At 40.3% G+C, this 22,830-nt stretch overlaps 1 protein-coding gene across 5 annotated transcripts in view; it reads left to right on the top strand.

The window, feature by feature from the left end:
* Nucleotides 1-484: 484 nt before the first annotated feature.
* ZBTB40 (zinc finger and BTB domain containing 40) overlaps nucleotides 485-22,830 on the top strand; it is a 77,981-nt gene continuing 55,635 nt past the window's right edge. For 2 of the 5 annotated variants that reach the window (XM_082833326.1, XM_082833328.1), the window contains exon 1: nucleotides 21,963-22,138. The gene's annotated coding sequence lies outside the window, so the exon portion shown is untranslated. Of the gene's footprint in view, nucleotides 613-1,335; nucleotides 1,568-21,962; nucleotides 22,139-22,830 lie in introns of those variants that run through there. The other 3 variants (XM_082833324.1, XM_082833325.1, XM_082833327.1) reach the window with 3 other exon arrangements.

Below are 22,830 nucleotides of genomic sequence, written 5' to 3'. Positions count from 1 at the left end.
CTCTACATCCCAAAATGGGGAGGAAGGAGAGGCGGGACCAAAATGCCTTCAAGACGCCACGATTGGTTGATACGGGTCTGTTAGCCTATTACGTCCGAGCCAAGCCTCTCCACCAATGAGAATGGGGCGCGGCTCACGTCACGTCTCCGCCTTGCACGTGAACTTGTTTTGGAAAAATGGAAAGAAATCTTTTGTGCCTAATTCTCTGCTGTTGTTTGAGATAAGATCTCAACTTTAGTGCTGCCCGGGCGAGGGATGGTAGAAACCCATTAGAACTTTCCTAAGGGAGTGTGGGGAGGAGAAGGAGTGGTCAAGGGTCAGAGGTCAGAGAAGCGGTTAGCAACGGGTTTCTCCCAGCGTGCTAGCATTGGTGGAGAGCGCGCGTCCCGCCCCCGCGAGGCCCGCCCCCAGCACGTGACTGTGGCGCGCGGGGCAGGCCGGGCCGCCGCCTCCTTGCTTATATCTCTTCCGCTCCGGCCTTAAAATGGCCGCCTGCTGGCGTCTCTGGCGCTGTTGAATGGAGAAAGCTTTATTGTTCCCTTCGGGCAGGAGTGTTCGTGTCCTTTATGGCGCTGTCAATAAAGAACCGCAGTTTGAATCGGTGCTGAACAGGTAACCATAGAAACGGGGCTGGGACTCAGCGTGGAGACCCCTTTTGCAGCTGTGGCCTAAGAGGCGCCCCGAATGAGGGGCGAACAGAGACCCCTCGGCGTGGCGAAGTCCGCTGCGCTCTGCCAAGTCCCGGCCGTCTCTCCCCGCCCCGGGACGTGGAGCCCCGGGGCGGCCTACACCCCGAGCGCAGGCTCCGCTGTCGTCTGTGGCGGGGAGAGGCCACGGGGTCCCGGCCGGGACGCTCGGCCGGGCCTACTCCCCGCTTGGGGCCTGTTCTCCGCCTGGGACCTGCCCTCAACCCTCGTCGCCTGCTACTCGGCGCGATCGGAGGCCACTCCTCGCAGCTGCTTCTCGCACTCTCACCCCTCCTCCCCTCCCGCCAAATCCCGACCCCGGGCCCCAGCAAGTTAGGGTCTTGGGCTAAATCCGCCCCGCACCCTCCCCCGTTTTTGTCAGCCGGGAGCTAAGAAGGTTTTACATTTTTTTTAATGGCTGTGAAGAATATTTCACATAATTTGTGACACTTGTATGAAATCAGATTCTCATGTCCGTAAATGAAGTTTTATTGGAACACAGCCGTGTTCATGGTTTATGTATTGCCTATGGCTGTTTTCCTTCTACAAGAGCAAAGTTGAGTAGTTGCAACAGATATCTGATGGCTTTGATCCCTTGGCGCACGAAGCCGAAAATGCTTTTGGCCTTTCACAGAAAAACTGTGGCGGCCCCAGCTCTAGACCCAAGTAGACCGGGTCAGTGTTGTCCTTCAGGGATTCCTCAGGTCCCTTCTCACGGAGTGGGAAACTCGAGTTACAACTGCCCTATGCACCCAGAGCTCTTTATTTGACCAACCACTCTGGCTTCCATTACCTTTTCTGGTGTTATTGGTGTATTATTCAAAATGGAATTGTTTCTTCTACTTTGAATAACAATAATACCATTCTACCGAGAGCCTACGGTAAGCCAGTTGCTTATTTATATTCATACACAGCTTTTTTGTACCAATAACTTTTTAGAAGTGTCCGTGTCTGTTTTGCGTAAGAGGAGGAAGCCCAGGTTCTGAGAGGTTAAGCTGTCTAAGACTGTAATAGATTATAGGTCTGGCAAATTGAGCTCTTCCCTGGGAGCGCCCTGCCTGGGGACCCATGTCGTTCTGCTTGGACTTCATTCTTTCACATCTCTCAAACTGGGACTATTGGTTCTTCGTTGGAATCGAATCCAAATCTTTGTATGGCTTGTGGAGATTTCATTACAGCCTCAACTGAAAATTTTCTCTACTTGGCTAAATCATCGAACTTCTGCCACACCCCACTTCCTAATTTAGACGCTTTTATTTTTTATTTTTAACATCTTTATTGGAGTATAATTGCTTTACAATGGTGTGTTAGTTTCTGCTGTATAACAAAGTGAATCAGCTATACATATACATATATCCCCATATCTCCTCCCTCTTGCGTCTCCCTCCCACCCTCCCTACCCCACTGCCCCATCCCACCCCTCTAGGTGGTCACAAAGCACCGAGCTGATCTCCCTGTGCTATGCGGCTGCTTCCCACTAGCTAGCTATTTTACATTTGGTAGTGTATATATGTCCATGCCACTCTCTCACTTCGTCCCAGCTTACCCTTCCCCCTCCCGTGTCCTCAAGTCTGTTCTCTACATCTGCATCTTTATTCCTGTCCTGCCCCTAGGTTCTTCAGAACCATTTTTTTTTTTACATTCCATATATATGTGTTAGCATACGGTATTTGTTTTTCTCTTTCTGACTTACTTCACTCTGTATGACAGACTCTAGGTCCATCCACCTCACTACAAATAGTTCAATTTCATTTCTTTTTGTGGCTGAGTAATATTCCATTGTATATATGTGCCATATCTTTTTTATCCATTCATCTGTCTATGGACACTTAGGTTGCTTCCATGTCCTGGTTATTGTAAATAGTGCTGCAGTGAACATTGTGGTACATGACCACAGTGTTTTGAATTATGGTTTTCTCAGGGTATATGCCCAGCAGTGGGATTGCTGGGTCATATGGTAGTTCTGTTTTTAATTTTTTAAGAAACCTCCATACTGTTCTCCATAGTGGCTGTATCAATTTACATTCCCACCAACAGTGCAAGAGGGTTCCCTTTTCTCCACACCCTCTCCAGCATTTATTGTTTGTAGATGTTTTGATGATGGCCATTCTGACCGGTATGAGGTGATACATCATTGTAGTTTTGATTTGTATCTCTCTAATGATTAATGATGTTGAGCATCCTTTCATGTGTTTGTTGGCAATCTGTATATCTTCTTCGGAGACATGTCTGTTTAGTAGACATTGTTCTTTTATAAGAGTTGTTCCCAAACCTAACTATTCGTCACTAGTTTAACTAACAAATAGATTCAGAACACCCATGCTTGCCTGCATACATTTGTTAATCATTCAGTATTTGTCGAGCACCTAGAACATACTAGCAATGATTTAAATCCCTGAAAGTACAGTGGTGAACAAGATCAACGTAATCTCTGCCCTTCCATGGAATTTAAATTCTGTAGGGGCTTGGACAGGTGGCATACAGGTAAACAAAGATAATTTCATATATAGCTGTCATTGCATCATAATAAAATCAGTAGTTAATATTTATTGAGTGATTCCTGTGTGCTAAGGACTTCACTATGTGCGTTATTTCCATGGCTTATCTTTTAATCCTCACACCAACACTATGACATAGGTAGTATTAATATTCCCATTTTAAAGATGAGGAAACAGAGTCAGGAGAGATGACCTTGGTCATAGCTAATGCATAAGGGAGCTGCGATCTGAAAGTAAACTGATCACACTAACCACCCTGAATTATTCCATCTCTTTGTTATCTTTCCTGCTAACTTGGGAGGTCTTGGAGGGCAGGGACCACACTTCACCTCTTCTTGTATCAGCTGCTAGCCGGTGCCCACACCCTGGTATTTGGTAAATAGTAAATAAATCCAGGCCATTCACTGAACAAATATTTGAGTGTCTGCTATTTACCAGGCACCACTGTGGCTATGATTATCAGGGTGAAACATGGACCCAAAACCGAGTGTCTTAACAGAGTAAAGAGGTACCAAAGTTACTCCAGATTGTGGCAACTGCTATAAAGCAAACAAAACAGTGTTGACCTGGGAGACCACCTATTATTACCAGGATAGTCCCCAAAGACCTCTCTTCTGGGTAGTTTAAGCTGAAACTTGTTGCATGACCAGGATCCAGTCCAAAGGAAGGGAAAGGGGAGAGAATTAGAGAGGAAGAACTTTTCGGTAGGTTCAGAGACTGTGAGATGGCAAGAACTTGGAGAGTTACAGAAGAAAGAAGCCAGTGAATGTGTTGTGTTTCACAGTCTTGTGCTCTGAGTCCCGGCCGTGTACCCAGCTTTACTGCTGATAGAGCTGCATGGTCTTGGGCCAGTTACAGGTTATTGTCTAAGTTGTCAAATGTGGATGTTACCTTCTCAAAGGATTGTTGTGTGTTTTCTTTTTGTTACACACATATTGCTTAATTCCAATTAGAGAAAACTAACCAAATTTGACCCCAAATGGAAACTTACTTAAAGTGATAAATAATAACAAAAATTCAGAAGTATGTTACAGATGAGGGTGTGTGGGGGGTGTGTGTGTGCATGGGTATGTGTGTGTGTGTTTCTGTCTTTGGGGGGAGGAGAACAGATCTTATTTTTTTTCTTTATGTTTTGTTAAGAGAGGATCTTTTCCAATTAGGATTTAATTTTTTAAACAAAATTATACAACTGTCTGTGGAGAGCGTTTTTCATCATTTTAGTGTTTTAAGCTTGAAACTATTTGTATTCCTTCATTCTAAGAAAATGATAGGCTTCTTCTAGTTGGTAGTAATTTTAGAATTGGTTTGCAAATGATTTGGGGTTTTCTCTAAAAGTTTTCAAAATAATGTTGCATACTTTAAGCAGAATGTTGAATGCTTTAAAGCTGGTAGACTTTTTGAATAGGTAAAAATAAATGATGATGTTTGGGTTCATGAACATGAAAAATTACAGAGGCAGTAATAAATTGAGCAAACCATATAGGAAGATCAGCAATGTCAAGTTTTGTTTTAAACTGTATCCAGTAACCATATTGCACGTGTCATCAGAAGATGTAATCCAGCCCAGCAAATGGAGCAAGGAACTGAATGGAGAGTGGCATGTTAATGCAATGTTAACCAACAAGCCCTGAATTAAATTGCTATTTTAGGTTTGGGTGGGGCCTTCACAGTTAAAGTATTGCAGTTTTACTCTGTGATTTGGGTCTGTTGGATTCCAGTAAAGAGTAGGTGGTAACACTAGCTTTGAAGGATAATATAAAACTGCAGGAAGAGCCAGGGTATACCAATTTGTTTTTCAGTCTATTTTATTTCAGTTCAAAGCATCATTGCAGACAGGCAGCACAGGGAAACAAGCCACACTTTGGCAATACTCACCTGCTTTTGGAGATTGAGGAAGACTGGGTATAACCAAAGTGTGGCTTATTTTCCTGTACTATCTATCTGCAAAGGTGCTTTGAACTGAAATAAAACAGATTGAAAACAAATTGGTGTGCCCTGTTGCCTCATACTGAGTATTTACATTACCCTTCTGGAGTACTGCCTGTACCAGCACCCTGGGGGGAAGCGGTGACCCTTCAGCCTCTTTCAACTCTTCAAGAGAGTGAGCTCTTTGATTTTCACAAGGAAACTGGATTGGGATATATTGTTTTCTGGATCTCCAATAGCCTGCCTTCTAAAGCCATCATCTTGATAATGTGGAGAAAGCAAGCTATAACCTATAGAGGAAAGAATTAAATATTAAGGGCATTTAAATTCAGAGATGAGGTTGTCACTTTCTTTAAGTCATGCAGAGGGTGCGGTATTTCATTTGCAGAGAGTGTGCAGTTGTAAGACTCCTACAGCTCTCAAGGGAGAGAAAGGTAGGGAAAGAAAGCTATCTTTCCTTACATTTCCCTAATGTTGTTATTTAACTCCATATCCTCAAAATCATGACATCAAGTATTTCATTTCCATAGATAAAGTAAATATGTTATTGCTGATCCACATTAGCTTGTTAATCTGGGGTAAATGGTCAAGTTGCAAGGGATCCATGAATCCTTTGAATTTGCCTGCAGATTTGTGTGAATGCCATTTTTTTTTTCTGGGAAGAGAGCCCATTACAGGCATAGCTTGGAGATATGGTGGGTTCAGTTCCAGACCACTGCAGTAAAGTGAGTATTGTAATAAAGCGAGTCACATAGAAAATACTTTATTGCTAAAAAATGCTAACCATCATCTGACAATGCATGGTTGCCACAAACCTTTAATTTGTAAAAACTGTGCACTATCTTCAAAGCACAATAAAATGAGGTGTGCTTGTACTGTAGTCAGGTCTCAGAGGGGTCCTTGACCCTTCAAAAGGTACTGAGCCAACAATGAACATGTAACACCACTGAACCGAAACAGTGAGGAGAATCCCCCTAAAACTAGTACTTTCTATTGTTCTGGGACTTTGACCTCAAAGATGTAAAGTAAAAGTGTCTTTTCTTGCTTTGTTTCCTGTCTAAACTGGTCAAACATAGTTGAATGTTTGTGTATAATATAGGCATTCACCCAATGAGGTGCTTCAGGGATACCTTAGAGATCATTGTCATTATTTTACATGAGACTGGTGAAATGGGGACGTGTTGTCTCGACAACCTGGTTAGCAGATGAACGTATTTGTTTCTTCTGACAGGTGAAAGGAAGAGTAGTAGAAGCCCAGTACTTTGGCTCTAGGCATCAACTTTTTGCAGGTGGAGTCAGTTCCTCAGGGTTAGGAAAGTAGGGTTAAAAGGGAGAGAGGAGGAGAGGGATAGATTCAAGGAAGCAGAGACAGGAGGCAAGGATGCGTCCCCTGCATTTGTCCTGGAGACCCTCTGTATCTGTGACAGTAGAGCTGCTATTTTGAAACCAAACTTATCTCGGAACTTGTCTAATATTAGGACCTCTGAAAAAGTCAGTTCGTGATGTAATTTCTGGTTTTATTAGTACCCGAAAGGAAAAAAAAAAAAAAGGAAGGAAGTATCTGTTAAATCTTCATGTTAGAATATTTTGTGAAAATGGGACCTCAATAGAAAATGGCTTAGGCCAGAGTTTGGCCCGTGTTGTGTTTACCAATTAGTTGCTTACATTTAAACATTTTACATCTGTCAGACCCCTGAAGGTGTTTGCATGAGTGACTTCTGCTATAAGCTCTAGAATCTGGTTCTGGGACATACAATAGGGCATGTTTTATGAAGGAAAGGGCCCAACTAGGTTGAGGGAGGTTAGAAACAAAGGATTATAAGTGTGAATAATAGCTTTTGAGGCTCCAAGTACTGTTACTGTTACAAGTACTGGTTAGTTGACTTATTTTTTTAATATAAAAAACAAAAATGAACAGTATATGATTCTATTTCTGACTTTGAGAAAATTTTACAAGAGGTAATCTAACTCTGCAGTTTCATCTGTTTCTCAGCTTTCTAGGACTGTGGCCTGACAGTTGGGTCTTCCTTCTTGACTCCCTTGGCTCCCTGCCCCCACGAGGGGCTCTGGCAGCAGTGAACTTAGCAGTTTTCTTCCATATGGTACTTCTCTTGGGTTCCTGGTCTCAGTGGATGGCACCACGGAGCTGCCAGAGGCAGAAACCCAGGAGTCATCCAGTGTTCTTCCCCTTCTCTCAACTCTCCACCCCCTTCCACTCCCCACCCACAAATGGCACACATTTTTTAGACTGCAAGCCTGTTGATGTCCCCTTTCTCTTTGGGCTAAAGCCACTGTAATCTCTTGTCTTGGATTACTGCGGCAGCAGTCTGTAGCTGGCCAGCCAGCTTTCCACCTTTGTTCCAATCCAATCTATTTTGTACACTGTTGCCAGTGATCTTTGTAAAGCACAGATCGGAACACGTTACTCTCCAGGCTAAAACTCCAAGATGGCTTGCCTGCCCTCTGTGTGGTTCCTTGGCATGGCTTGGGCTGCCCTCAAGCCCTGGCTGTGCCCACCTCAAGCCTCAACTCTTAGCACTTTCTCCACTCCCTCTTACCCTTCTACTTGAGCATCAGTCATTAACACTCAATGGGCAACATGGAACTTCACCCTTCCTGGACTATGGGCCATGCTCTGGGGCTTTCGGGCTGTTCCTTCTCTCTGGATTTCCCTGGCCATGTTATTAACCCGGCAAGTAGCAATGCTGCTGTCTGTCCTGACCATTAGATTACTGAATGTTGTTTTAGTTTTCTTTGTGGTTCCTTTTGTCCTTAGAATATATGCTATTTGAGTTGTATAGTCAAACATTGTCCTAAAAGTCACTTCATGTAATTATTTTCTCTATGTGGTATGCCACCAACTTGATAAACAGACCTATTTGTTTTAAAACTTAAGAATTGATTATAAAAATCTAATTTTGTTTTTTTAACTATGAAAACCATTTACATGGTTCCAAAATCAAAACTATACAGCAAGGTATATTCATAGAAGTTTTTATTTCATGCCTGACCCTTCTTTTCTGTTTCTCTTGAGTCTTGATGCTAGAGTTTTAGAGTTTTGTCAGTCTGTTAGGTAAGAAATAATATTTCAGTATAGTTTAATTTTGTTTTCTCCTTTTATGAGTTACAGAATATCTGCCCAATGTCTGTGGTATAAGTTACAAAAATAGTTTTTCCAGTTTGTCACATGTCTGACTTTACATATGTAGTGTTATTGCTATACAAAAGTTTTACATCTTTACATAGTCATAATGATCAGTCTTTCAGTGTATTGCTTTAGATTTTGAGTCAGAGTTAGGAAGTTTGCGCCACTCTCAATTTATGAGGAATTCATTAATGTTTTCTTCTAGTACATATATGGTTTCACTTTTTTTTTCTTTTTTTTCCTTTTTTTTTAGTATCTAAGACTCAGATCCATTTGGAATTTATCTTGGCATTTGGTTTGAGGAAGGATCCAATTTTATCTTTTTTCCAATGAATGGCCAGCCAGGTGTCCCAGCACTACTTATTAAAAGCTCTTATCTTTGCTCCACTGATTTGAGATGCTGTCTTTAGCAGATACTACTCTTATGTGCATTTGGGTTTCCTACTGGATTTTGTTTTGTTCCATTGATTGTCAATTCATATGCCATTGCAAAACTATCTTAATTTTAGAGGCTTTGTAATTTGTTTTACTGTCTGGAGGGGCTAGTTTTTTCATATTGCTCCTTTTCAGAGTTTTCCTCACTGTTTTGCTTGTTTATTCTGCCATATGAGCTTTGTAATAAATTTGTCTAATTTCCGGATGAAACAACTTGATGGTATTTTTATTGAGATTATGCTAAATTTATAAATTAGCTTAGGGAGAACTGACATCTTCATGATGTTGAATATTTCTATCCAAGATGATGGTCTGTCTTTCCATTTGCTCAAGGCTACTTTTGTGATTTTTCAAGAGTATTTTGTGTTTTTTCTTATATAAAGTTTGTTTGCTTCTTGCTCAGTTTATTAGACTTTCATTCTTAACTTTTTAAAAAAATAAATAATTCCTTTAAGAATCCCTCCAGAACTTCTCAGAGAAGTTATATACACCCACGTACTCAAAAATTTTTGCATATCGTTTCTGGTGGTTCATAGATACCCTCCTCCAAAAGCCCATCCCATTATATTGTCCCCTCAAAACCCCTTCTGTTGTCTGTCTTCCTCTCTTTCCCATTCTCAATACCTAGCTCTGTGTCCTGCTTACTGTAGGCAGTCAGTACATATTTGTTGAATGGAATGAATAAAGCAGTAAGGGGAAAAAGTGAATAAAAGAGTGAGAAACCTATAAGAGTATATTTGGGAAGGTTTTCCTTGCACAGTTGTTCCTCAGTTTGAAGTCTGTAGCCTTAATTCACTGGTTCATAGCATTTTGCTCTCCTCCTTATCCCCATCCCAGAACTTAAAAAAATACCATGTTGATAATAATAGTTAGCATTTAATGAACACCTAAAAAGTGCCACGCACTGTACTAAGTGTTTTACACAATTTCTTTTAATCCTCACAGCAACTAAGCAATAGATACTATTATCCCCATTTAAAAAATTGTTATGGAAATTTCAAACATAAAAGTGAGAATAGCATTATGAGCTCCCATATACATGTTCACTCATTTTGCACTTGAGAAAACAGGTTTTGAAAGATTAAGTAACTCAAGGTTACAGAGCTAAAGTCAGGTGTAGAACCCAACTCTTTTCAGCTCCTTATTAAGATTGTTTTTAAAATTTTAAACTCCAGCTGGCCAGGGAAAAGCAGAAGCAAGGGAGATGGTCAAGAGCTACTCTTCTAAACTGTAACTGGTAGTAGTAGTATATTAGTCTTCCCTTCTAATTCACGTCACAAATATTTCCCTCACTTCTACTGTTTGCAAACAGTAAGCCCTCCTCTCTCTCCCTCTTTATTGCTTCTCTTATGTCCTCTGCTTTTGCTCTGCCTTCTCTTTATCTTAGAGTTTTGTTAGTGCAATCTGATCTTAGTTCATTTTTAAAGGCCTGTCACTGTTTTGAGTACCCAGCTCCTAACATGATGTTGGGAACGTAGTAAGAACTTATAAATTTAAACAACAGTGGAACTTGCTGCTCTTATTCATTTAGCCCGTAGGTTTGGTACGGTACTATAACTTCTGAATGACGCTCAGAAGCCCTGGCAGTCATTAAATTTGACCACCTAGACACAAGCTGCTCTTATAGCTGGTACTCTGCTGTCAACTGCCCTCAGTTCCAGTCAGATTTAAACCAGAGGGAGACTTTCTAAGGTCAAAGTCCAAGACAGCAGAATAATTGGCCCCTAGAGTTCCGGATTTTTTTTTTCCTGGGCAGCAGAAAATGAAGTTTTCCATGTATTTCTTTGAATATTTTTGAGCAAATACTATGGAGCCCCATAGGCTCTTTCCAAACGTTAAAGACAATAGAGAAGTTATCCTCTTTTGCTTTTTTTTTTTGGATGTTAGTTCCTTAAGTTAACCCTCTTGTCATAATCCCTGCTGATGGATGGGAGAAAGATAGAGATGAAAATAATTCCCACTTCTTCAAAGGCAAGAGAAAAAGCTTACAGTACTAAGGGGAGAGGAGAATGGAGTTCATGTATGAAATATACACAGAAGTGTCCTGAAGGCTGGGTGATCTGAGTAGGGTAATAGGACAGTCTCACAGGAAGTTGGGGCTCCATAGACTCTTCAGTGCTTCTGCTGCTTAACTACAATGTAGAAGAAAAGAAGGATTTTAAGCTGCAAGTGGTCTCTTCTTCCCAGCTGTGCCATAAACTCCTTGAGAGCAGGGAGTATGCTGATTTCTTCTCTGTGTAGTTCCAAGCCAGTTAAGGCCATTTGGCTGAGCTCAGTAAAGATCTGCTGGACAGACAAGCATACACTGTCCACTGACTAGGCTGGGAAATGGGTCTTGGAGGTTTGCTGGGACAGCATGGGCTCCACATCCCCCAGTGGCACTATTACCAGCTGTATGGCCTTGGACAAGTCAGGGGGCCAGAGTAATGTGTGTATGGTGCCTCATATAGCGGGGAATAAGTAGGCTCTAAATCAAGGTCATGTTCTTCCTTTAAAACTACTTCATTTACTGTGTATCTTTGCACTGCCTCTGAACAGAGAAGTTACCAAAAAAGTAGGAGAAAGGATCAAGCGCTTCACTGCTTTTTAAATTCTTAAGCTTGGGCAATATCCAGTGGTAAAGGTCCGGCTCCAGAGTCAGACAGCATGGGTTCATTTACTGACTCTACTGCTCACTGGCTTTATGATTTGGGGCAAGTCATTTAATCTCTCTAGGTCTCCACTTTCTCAGTTAAAGTGGAGTTAATAATAGTAACTACCTCCCAGGTTTTGCAAAAATTATATAAGAGCACCCATGCAAAATGCTTGTCACAGTGTTGGGGATATAATAAATCTTCATAAAATGTTAGCTCCCATTGTTAGGTTGCTACCGTAACTCTTCCAAACTATGTCTTTCTTTTCCCCCTTGCCATAATGTCTTCCTCATTGCTTTCCACTTAAAAAATATATATCTGAGTCATAGTTAACAGAAGAGTCTGATTTCTGTTATTAGTGAACTGGAAGATCTTAAAACACTTCTCAGGGCCTCAGTTTCTTCATCTACAAATAAGGGAATTGGAACAGGTGATTTCGAAAGTTCTTTGTATCTCCTATTAATTTCAGTGAGTTAAAGGCTTTGTGTGAAATCTCTCAGATTATATAATCCAGCATGCTGTTATGAGAGGCCTAACCCTCTCCCTTTCCTAGCTTGACTCAGCTGTGAAACTTGCAATGTGATTGTCTATAAATTCTTTTTAAAAAATTATATAATATTTGACATACAGTATATAGAAGATATATATGTAACTTATATAAGTGATGAGGCAGAGTGATTAAAAACAAGTATATCGGACTTCCCTGGTGGTCAGTGGTTAAGAATCCGCCTGCCAATGCAGGGAACACGGGTTCGATCCCTGATCCAGGAAGATCCCACATGCTGCAGAGCAGCTAAGCCTGTGTGCCACAACTACTGAGCCTGTGCTCTAGAGCCCGCGAGCCCGTGTGCCACAACTACTGAAGGCCACGCACCTAGAGCCCGTGCTCCACAATGAGAAGCCGCTGCAATGAGAAGCCTGCGCACCGCAACAAAAAGTAGTCCCCACTCGCTGCAACTAGAGAAAGGCTATGTGCAGCAACGAAGACCCGACACAGCCATAAATAAATAAATATTTAAAAAAAACGAAAAACAGTATATCTGTGAACTGATCACCAGCCCAAAACTGTAAAAACAAGTATTTTGGCAGGTGTATTTTTATGCTTCCTTTTGACATTTAATGAATATTTACAATGTTATAGGAAATGCCCTTCATGTGCATTGACTTACTAACAGAGGCTTATTAATGCTTACAGCTACCCCATGAGATAAAACTAATATTATCCCCATTTTACATATTAGGAAACTGAGGCCCAGAGAGTTAAGCAACTTGCCTCAAGTTGTATAGCTGGTAAGAGAGGCAGAGCTGTGATTCACCCGCGGGCGAGCTGTCTCTACAGCCTGTGCCCTAAACCTTTACTGTTAAACACACAGCCTCCGAAGTCACAAGGCCTGTTTTGGTATTCTTCAGTTGCTTGAGCTCTTTACTTTTACATTAGATGGGTATCTTTGATTTTGGAATTTGCTACTGTGTGGTTGAGATTTATTCCCCCGTGAAGAAAAGTGTATTATCATAATCAGATTGGTGAAAACGCAGAACTCATCCACATTTTCAGGTCAGGACAAAAGTGTCAGTGATGAAGCCAAGGGTCTTTTGTAACACCTAAGAGGTTGAATGTGAAAGCACTGAAGTGATGATTGCTTGTTGAGAGTCTTGACTGCAGGATGGAAGAGTCGGCATTAGGTGTAATGCAGTCACAATCCCCAGCCACTCATTAGATGAATATGTTGCTCAGGAGATTTTGCAGTTTGGCCTGTGAAGAGTCATCGTTGATGAACTGCTGGATCAGAGCAGCATGGCCCGGAAAGGCAGGGGAAAGGCAGATAAGTCTCTCAAAGCCTCCTTCCATTATAATAGCCTTGAAAAATTGCTTGTTTCTATGAATTAGACAAAAGATAAGAGGACACAAGCAGTTTGTTATGCCAAACAGTTTGATGTTTTGCCTCATTGTTTTGAACACCTCAAAAGAAGAGTTTCGTTAGAGATTGAGAGAATCTGGAAAAAGAAATTAGTTGAATGTAATAGTTATTATAGGCTTATCAAGATTCAGATGCTAGCTGCCAGTTTTGAGACGTGAAAAACAACCTTTCTAGTGGTCCTTAATCTCCTGTCTCTACCTCCTTGAGAATATGGTGGTGAGGTGGTGGTAGTGATGATCATGATGACGATGACGCTGATGCTGATGCTGGCAGCTAGCAGATAATCAGTTTATTGAGCACTTGCTGTGTCCCCAGCATATAATGCTGGTGCTTTAGCTGTGTTAATTCATTTAATCTTCCAACAACCCAGTGAGAGAGGTACTATTATTACCCCTATTTTGTAGATGAGGAAACTATGCCCCATGGAGTTTAGGCGATTTTTTCCAAGGTCACACTTTGTGATTGGGCATTCAAACTTCACACTCAGGTAGTCTGGCTCTAGCTCCGGCCTTTAACCACTGAGCTACACTGCTGCTCATGACCTGTCTCCCAGAAAGTGTGCAGTTGAATAACACTGTGTGTCCAGTAATTTAAAGAGCATTATAGATGCCTCTTCCCCTTCCCAGTCCATGGACTTGGGTTCAGACCCCACCCTGGAGTTATGTAAATTCCTTGTGGGCAGAGATTATATCTTATTTAACTTTGCTTGGTAGGAGCTAAATAAATGTCTTATGAGTGTATAGTATGTTGGAAATGACACTAGCTTTGAAGCCAGACAACCTACCTGGGTTTTTTAATTTGCAGGTTATAAAAATAATGCATGTTTACTGTAGAAAAAATTTGAAATATATGAAGAAGAAAATAAGTCCCCCATAGTGATACTACCTAGGGATAACCACTATTAGCATTTTAATATATTTTCTGTCTTTTTCAATGCAAATGTATATATGCATGTACATATATTTTTAAACCAAGTTGGAATTTATATATACAGTTGCATCCTGTGTTTAGTATGTTGAGAGCATTTCACCACATTATTAAAAATCTTCAAGAGCCTAATTAAAAATTTTTTATTTAGATATAATTCACATACTATACAATTTACTGTTTTAAAGTGTACAATTCAAAGTCTGTGTAACTATCACCACTTTCTAATTCTAGATCATTTTCATCACTCCAAAAGAATACCCCATACTCATTAGCATTCACTCGCCAGTCCTCCTCCCAACCTCTAGCAATCACTAAGCTTTCTGTCTCTATGGATTTGCCTATTCTAGACATTTTATATAAAGGGGATCATACCCTATGTGGCCTTTTGTGTCTGGCTTCAACTTAGCATGTTTTCAAGGTATACCCGTGTTTGTAGCACTATCATTATTCCATTCCTTTTTATGACTGAATAATATTCCATTGTATGGATAAACACAATTTTACTTGTCCATTTATCAGTTGATGGCTGCTTGAGTTGTTTCCACTTTTTGGCTGTTATGTATAATGCTGCAGTGAACATTAGTGTACAAGTTTTTGTGTAGACATATGTTTTCATGTCTCTTGGGTATATACCTAGGAGGGGAATTGCTGGGTCTGTATATAACTTTTTGAGGAACTGACAAACTATTTTTCACAGTGGGGCTACCGTTTTACATTTCCACCAGCGACGTATAGGATTTCCAGTTTCTCCACATCCTCAGCAATGCTTGTATTTTTTGTTTGTTTGTTTGTTTTATTATAGCATCCTAGTAGGTGTGGAGTGATATCTCATTGTGGTTTTGATCTGCATTTCCCCAGTGACTACTGATGTTGAGCATTTTTCATGTGCTTATTTGCCATTTTTTATATCTTCTTTGGAGAGACATCTGTGCAGATCCTTTGCCCATTTTAAAATGGGCATATTTGTCCTTTTATTGTTGAGTTGTAAGAGTTCTGAATACCTTATATTCTGATCCACTGTGTTTACATATTCTGGATACCAGACCCTTATCAGATATATGATTTGTGAATATTTGTACCCATTTTGTGGATTGTCTTTTTACTTTCATGATAGTGTCCCTTGATACACAGAAGTTTTTAAATTTGATGAAGTCCAACTTATTTTTTTTTTCCTTTGGTTATTTGTGCTGTAGGTACCATATAGAGAGCCTGATTTTTAATGGCTACATGATATTCTATAATATGTCCGTATACCATGTTTACTTTAAAAATCTCATATTATACATCTAAGTTTCCAGTTTTTTACCATTAAATCTATTGCTCTGAATACAGTGTGCATAAATATTTTATTATATCTCTAATTATTATCTCTTTATAGATATACTTAGAAGTGGGTCTAAAGGAATAAACATTAACAATTTTTTTCTTCTAATATCATAGGATTCTCATTCTTTTTTTAATTTGTAATTATACAACTGATATATATTACAGATACATTCTGTAAAACACATCCTGGTAAAACATTCAAACAGGGCACGTAAAGTATATCCTCCTCAATCCCCCCAAATTCTCATGTCCCTCTCCAAGGACATTTTTTATAGCTCTACATGAGCAGATTACTTACTAGATTACTTCCCTGAATGATTTTTACCAGTGTACACTCCCATCAGCACTGTGCAGTGTCAAAGACAGATGCACCAGGCCACCACTGAATGTTGAGAGATGTAGTCTCTTCTGTGATTCCTAAAAGGCTTTCTGATCATACTTGACCTTGCTGCTGGAATTTTTTCACAGATGACTGCAGAGAGTAGGCACATTTCACTAATAAATGAACTAATAAATTGACTTTCTGATTTATATTTCTTCTCTTAAACAATTAGTTTAGACAGTACTATCCAAACTCCCCAAGTCTGATTAATTTTGAGACTTTTACAGGATAGGGTGTTTGTATCTATGAGGTTGATAACCAAACTAGACCTTTGGTAAATTAAGTTCAAGCCGTTGAGGGAAGTCTCTTGCCAGTCTCTTCCTGGCAAGCCAGCTGGCCTGTTCCAATAGACACATTTCCATACATCTTTTAGCAGAGACCAGCAAAAGACATGGCATCTCAAATGCAGGTGATCCTGTCAGGGCATCTAGCCGCACATCTCTGTCTGTGAGAGGAGTTGAGGAATGATAGCACTGAGCCCCGAAATCCTCTCAAGACTAAGGTAGTAATTAAGAACAGGGAGCCAGGTAGATCTGCATTTGAGCTTTGCTCTAACTTAATACCTGTATGGTCTTGGGCAAGTTGCATAATCTTGTTGGACATTAGTTTCCTCATCTGTGTATTAGGGATAATAATGGTGTCTACCTCATAGGGATGTTTGGGGAATTAAGTGGGAAAATGTATGGACAGAGCTTAGAACAAATGCTGGACATCATTACCATCATAGAGTAGTTAATGACCTTGCCAAAGGCATTCAGGAGATTCAAGGATAGGAAAAAGAGCAGAGATCAGTGGATTGGGCAAAAAACGATGTTTTAATCACCTCCTCTTCACCTCGTTGATGAGGGAGGGATTCCTACCCTAGGGTTGTGGGGATGGCTAAGCACACAACACTGGACACTGGCAGATGAGACTGAAAGCAATTTATACTCACAGCCCCAGAGGAGGACACAGAGGGTGTACTCAGGAGCAAGTTAACAACCAGGGGCTGTGGGAGGCAGGCTTGCAGTATCAAGAAGGTGGGTGCTTTCTGGTTTATGCCAGAGGATGTGATTGGCTTGTTTGAATAATTTTGGGGGCTGGCAGGGAACTGAAACCCACTACCCAGGAATAAACAGGAACAGTGCCTGGCCCCTCTGATAAGGAGGATTGTGTGGCTCGGGGACCTTGTCCACGGGAGCAGGGTGGGTGCTGGAATTTGTGGTTAGGACCTTTGAGGCCTTCTTGATTTTACCAGCTGTCAAGGCAGCACATACTATTAAGCCTTAATCTTTAGACTTTATACCACAAAAGAGAATATAGGCCTTGAAATGCTGTTCGATATGGCTTTTAGGGAATCTGGGTATGGAAGGCTATGGAAGACAAGCAGAGTTGTCCTGTTCTCTGTGGGAGAAGACAGATGGGCATAGTAGTTAGAATGGAAATGTCACAGTAGGTCATGTATGGTGCCATGAGCCCAGATCTCTTCACTGTGTCCAGTTCAGCATACATTTATTGATTGGCTGTACCATCCTAGAACCTGCCAGGGCTTAACCAGGTTCAGGTGACCAGTTTACTCTAGATCAGGAACAGTTTGACCTCCATTTACTTTAGTAGCAGCCAGGGAAGCTTGTCTAGCCCTGGAAGTCCGGGTTGCTGGAATGCATTCTAAAGGAGTTTTGGTTGGTGCCAGGCCACAGAGCTATTCACCTAAGGCCTGGTTATTAGAATCCTCCGTATTTTGTAGGTTTTATTCTTAAAGCTGTTCTGACTGGAGCAAGGGCAGGTGCAAAAGGGAAGGTTTTGAGGATGACTTGGAACTTTTTAGAGGTGAAGGGTTGCTTAAAACATATTTGATAATAATTAGATGTGAAAAAATGTGATTTGAGAACAGGCAATGTTGTATAGTGCTTTGCTATTCAGAGAGGATTCCTTGGACTATCAACATCTGAGTCAACCCAGAGCTTATTAGAAATGCAGAATTCAGATCCCACTGCAGACCTTCTGGATCAGAATCTTTTCTTTGACAAGATCCCCAGGTGATTTTCACGCACACTAAAGTACGAGAAACTGTTCTAGTGGGTAGAAGGGCATGAGCCTTAAAAGGCTCAGACTGGATTTTGTATGTGATCTTGGGCCTGTTCCTTAACCTCTCCACTATTGGGACTTAATTATAAATTGGGTTTAACTGTCTTGCTGGGTTATTAGTATTAAAGGGGGTAACATGTAAAATGTGCTTATTAGTAGCTCTTATTTGTGATTATTTGATAAATAATATCCTTGATAGAATATGAAAAGAGAGAGCAGGATACCATTACGGCTAACTGTTCACGAGACATGAATTGGTAATTGAGAAAAGTACAGTCTCCTGAGCCAATGGGTCAGTGGATATGGTTGGCTCACTAAACAGTTCCCCTCAGGGTGAGACCGTAAGTGTACGTTAAGTAACCAAGAGTTGACAGCTATACTCTTTAATGGCTACTGAGCCCTTGGAAGGGAGAATAATCTGCAGAAGTGGTAGCTAAGTCTTGGATTCCAGTGAGGCCTTCATATTATGGAGAAAAGAACTATGGCTTGAGAATTGAGACATGGGCTCACTTATGCCCCTTGTTAGTTCTGTGGCCCTTAACAAGCCATTTAACATCCCTGAGCCTTAGTCTTCATCTGTAAAGCAAAGGTAAATGGAAGGATGAGGTGTAAATCCCAGAATATAGCAAGGTATTATCCCTACTTGATATGTACCATAGAGCTCGGTAGACAGCCTCCCGAATCCCCAAAGGTGACTCTTAGGCCAATTCAGCTGCTTTTAGAATCTTCAGTACTGATATTCTTCAGAGCTGTTCTGGCTACCTGGATTTCCCAATGACCAGAATGTACCTTAGGAAAGCACACAGGCCGTTCAGGTATTACTACAAATCTCAAAGATTGGAACAGTAGTAGACTAGTATTTGGGATGGAATGATGATGATAGTGATGATAATAATATTAGAAACAACAATGACAATACATATAAAAAGGTACTACCATGAACCCAGGACTATCAAATACAAAAATCTCCATCCCTTACACTATATATTGCTGCCTTTCAGGCTGGCAGTGTAAGAGAAGAAACCAAATGACAGCTGCTTTTGAACTTGAGCAATGTGGGCCTGCTAAAAGCTACGGTCACCCTTTTCTAACCTCACCAATCCTCCTTGCATTCTCAGAAATAATTGCTAGTGGTTCTCTTTTAACTTAGCTCATTCCTTAGATACGTTACATTTTAAATCATCTTTTTGTGTGTAGCAGATGCCCCATTTCTTGTCTCTGAGTGTGTGATCTTTGCTCTAATTATGTTGAGAGTGCCTGTTATTTCACCTGATTCTGGTTGGTTGTGAGATACTAAATAGCCATGGGGTTAAAGCTGACTCGGATCAAAGAGCAACTCAGCCTCTCAGGACCTCAGTTTCCTCTGTTAAAAAGGGGAGGGATTGGACTAAGGTCATTTGGTCATTGGACAAGAGTACGTGATAGAATAAAGTAATAAAGTAATGAACGTCTGTTTGCTGAAAGCAATGAATAGGGCTCTCCAAGGTCCCTTCCAGCTCTCTGGTTCCAGCAGAATCCAGAAATCAAGACAGAACTAAAGATTATATTCTGGAGATAGGGATTATCAATAGCAACAGTAAAAACAAAACAAACTTTAAGCAGATAAGGTTGCATTGAGCCAGGCCATATGAGAGATGTCTCAGACTATGAGATAGATGTGCCCAAAGGAGAGTGCAGAATTGTTAGGAGAACTGGAATGGAGGGCCCTTGATCAAGTATTAGGATGGCTTTTCTTTCTTGGGTATTGGGCTATAGAAATCTAGGCAGATGTGTGTCCAACTTCTGCTCCTACGGAGCTTTATTTATTATTAGACAATATATATAGGTTGCTTGTTCTTCCTTCCCATTGCTAGTCACTTTTCCGTATTAGACCATGCCATCTGTCACTGGAATAGCTCTGCTTTAATTGTGCTGTATTTCAGAAACTCCTCCCTCAAAGCAGGTTAAGTTCCTCTGCTCATTTTCTGGCCTCCCTAACCTAGGCAGCCTAGTGTTCCACATTTCCTCTTAAATGGGTATTTTTGGAGACCCACCCTAGCCAGCCCAGTGTCCATAATAATGATGGCAACAACTTACTGGAGGGCTTTCCAGTGCCTTTCCAATGGGTCCAGTGCTAACTGCCTGTGCACATACATGATTCCAGAGCACTCTCCCTCTTCACCCTTACCTGTTGAAATTGTACGTAACTTGCATTTACCAACTCCAGTCCTACCCTTTTCCTTTCCACTCACTGGGATCAATCTGTTTTTTTCCTTTCTCTCGTCTTCCTTTCCCTCTTCTTGTCTCTTGAGTCCTTTTAAGACTTCTGTTTTCAGTCATTCCAGTTGAAATAAGTTGAATCAACTTTATTACAGGCTCTCTGTGAACAAGGACCTTGTTTTATATTTCACTTGGCTCCCACACAGCACCTAGCAGTGGGCTGAGTAATTGGTAGGCAATTGACCCATAAATAGTTGTTAGTTGACATATGTGTATTGCTGGCTGAAGACTTATGGGGAAATAAGTACAGTAAATTGGGGAATGGCAGGTCCAGTTCCTGAGGCCCAGAAAAGAGTCTCTTACCCTTCATCAGTGGCAGCAAAGTCTTTTATTTGAGTGTCTTGCTGAGGACATTGCCAGCAGTTGTGGATTTCAGAACATCTACTTTATTTAATTAACTGATGTATATAAGAGACTGTAAGTCTTTAGTGTTACTTTCCTTCTTGTTCATCAAAGGGATTCCATGTTTCTTACCAGCTCTGACTTAAGTTCTCACTTGTGCTTTTCCTGGTTTTTTGGGTTTTTTTTCCCCCCTGTGTGTAACTGTTGTTTGTTTGTAGCTTAAAGAATCCTCAAACTTTCAGATTCTTTTTAGAAGTAAACAAAATAAAAATTTAAATAAATAAATAAAATCTTTGTGCTTCTTTTAGAAAGCTGGCCTAGTTTCCACTTTGTGTTGAATTCCCATTTGTGTTTTGGGTCATTATGCAGCACTAGGTTCAGCCAATTAAGTTTTTTCTAAGTATCTTTATTCTATATCAGTATAGTCTTTTCTTGAGGCTTTAATATTGTTGCTTTGAGGAACATGCATCCTTCTGGTGCTCTTTTGTTGCTTAAATGTTCTTCCCTTGGGACCTTTGACAATTTTCCCAAGCCTAGTGATTTCAGTTAAGTGCTTAATAACATAATTTAGGTTGCCTCTATACAGGAATCTACAGGACTTAAAGATTCCAACATGCTGTGTTCCACTATAGTTTCTTAGCTCTGAAAAGCATGCTTTCGTGCCATTATATTTAGTGCTATATTCTCTCCCCTCCATTTAACTTCTTTGCAAAGGGAGTTAGGGGGAAATAGTAAAATATATGTTAGAGGCTTTTACATTTTAGTTGTGCGATCAACAAAGTGTAGTTTAGCCTCTATAGTACATTTCAGTAGCCCCCAAGTCACTAATGTATCCCTCATGATTATATATTAGATTTATTTAATAACAGTATTCTGTACCTGAAAGTGGTCTACAAAGATTATATAGTTTAACTGTTTATTTACAGGTAGGTACTTTAGCTGTCATGTCAGATGGCTAGTTTCAAAACTATTTAATGAGGAAAATTCAGTCTTTCTTGGTAATAATAATACAGCTAACACATATAGTATTTACTACGTGCTGGGCACTGTTTTAAGTGTAAACACACCTACACATTAATTCTCTTATAAGTAGCATATGGCTGTTTTTTTAAGAATCCAATCAGAGAATCTCTGCCATTTAACAGGAACGTTTAATCTGCTTCTTTATTGTGATTACTAATACATTTGGACTTATTTATTTCTACCGTCTTAAGTTTTTTTCTATTTACCTTTGCCTTTACCTTCTTTGCCTTTCTTTTTCCCCTTTTCCACTTGCTATTGTATTAATCACATTTTCTTAATTCCCTTTTATACTTCTTGTTTGCAAATATTTGTTCAGTTTCTGTTCCCTTGTATCCTTACCTGTTAACATACATACTTTACTTAGGCTAAAAGCTAAAGTTAATCATTATTTTTGTCATCCCCTTGACTCTTAGAACATCCTAACTCTAGTGCTCCTTCTCTCATCTTCCATGTTCTTGTTGATTTTTAATTTCAGAGAGGCAGTGGATTTTTAAGAATATAGACCTCAGAGCCAGACTGCCTGAGTTTGGAGCCCAGGTCTGCCACACACTAGTTGTGTGACCTTAGGTAAGTTGTATAACCTCTCTGTGCCACATTTTCTTATATGTAAAATGGGGATGATAAGAGTACCTACTTCACAGGGTTGTTGAAAAGATTAAATGAGTTAATAGATGCAAAGCATTTAGAACAGTCCCTGGCACATACTAAGCATTAAATAAGTGGTAGCTACTATGGTTGTCATTATTCTACTTTGTTTTTAACCTCCCCTTCCCATATCCATTTTAAAATAGCCAGTGCATTTTAAAACACATTTCTTAATTTCTTTTCTATTAAGATATAATTAACATACAGTTCAATGAATTCTATTTGAAGAGTTTTGACAAATATCTACTCTTCAACCACCATCCAAAATAAGGTACAGAACATTTCCATTCCCCGAGAAGGTTTCCTTGTGTCTCCTCCTGTTTAATTCCCTTCCCCCACACCACCCCACAACCTCCACAACCACTACAGTATTTGATCGCTATCACTGTAGATTAGTTTTTTCTGTATGTCTCTTTCCTGTAGATTTAGTCATATATATGTACTCTTTTGTGCCCGGCTTCTTTGACCTAACATACTGTTTTAGGGTTTATCCATGTTGTTGCTTGTATCAATGGTTAATCTTTTATTATAAGAAACCTCCACACAGTTCTTCAAAGTAGTTGTACCATTTTGCACTTTCCGCAGTAATGTATGCAAGTTCTAGTCATTCTGCA

Source organism: Leucopleurus acutus (assembly GCF_964270905.1).
Source record: "Leucopleurus acutus genome assembly, chromosome: 2".
Classification (NCBI taxonomy): Eukaryota; Metazoa; Chordata; class Mammalia; order Artiodactyla; family Delphinidae; genus Leucopleurus; species Leucopleurus acutus.
Note: the sequence above shows the minus strand (reverse complement) of the source record. Positions and strands in the feature narration are given on the sequence as shown.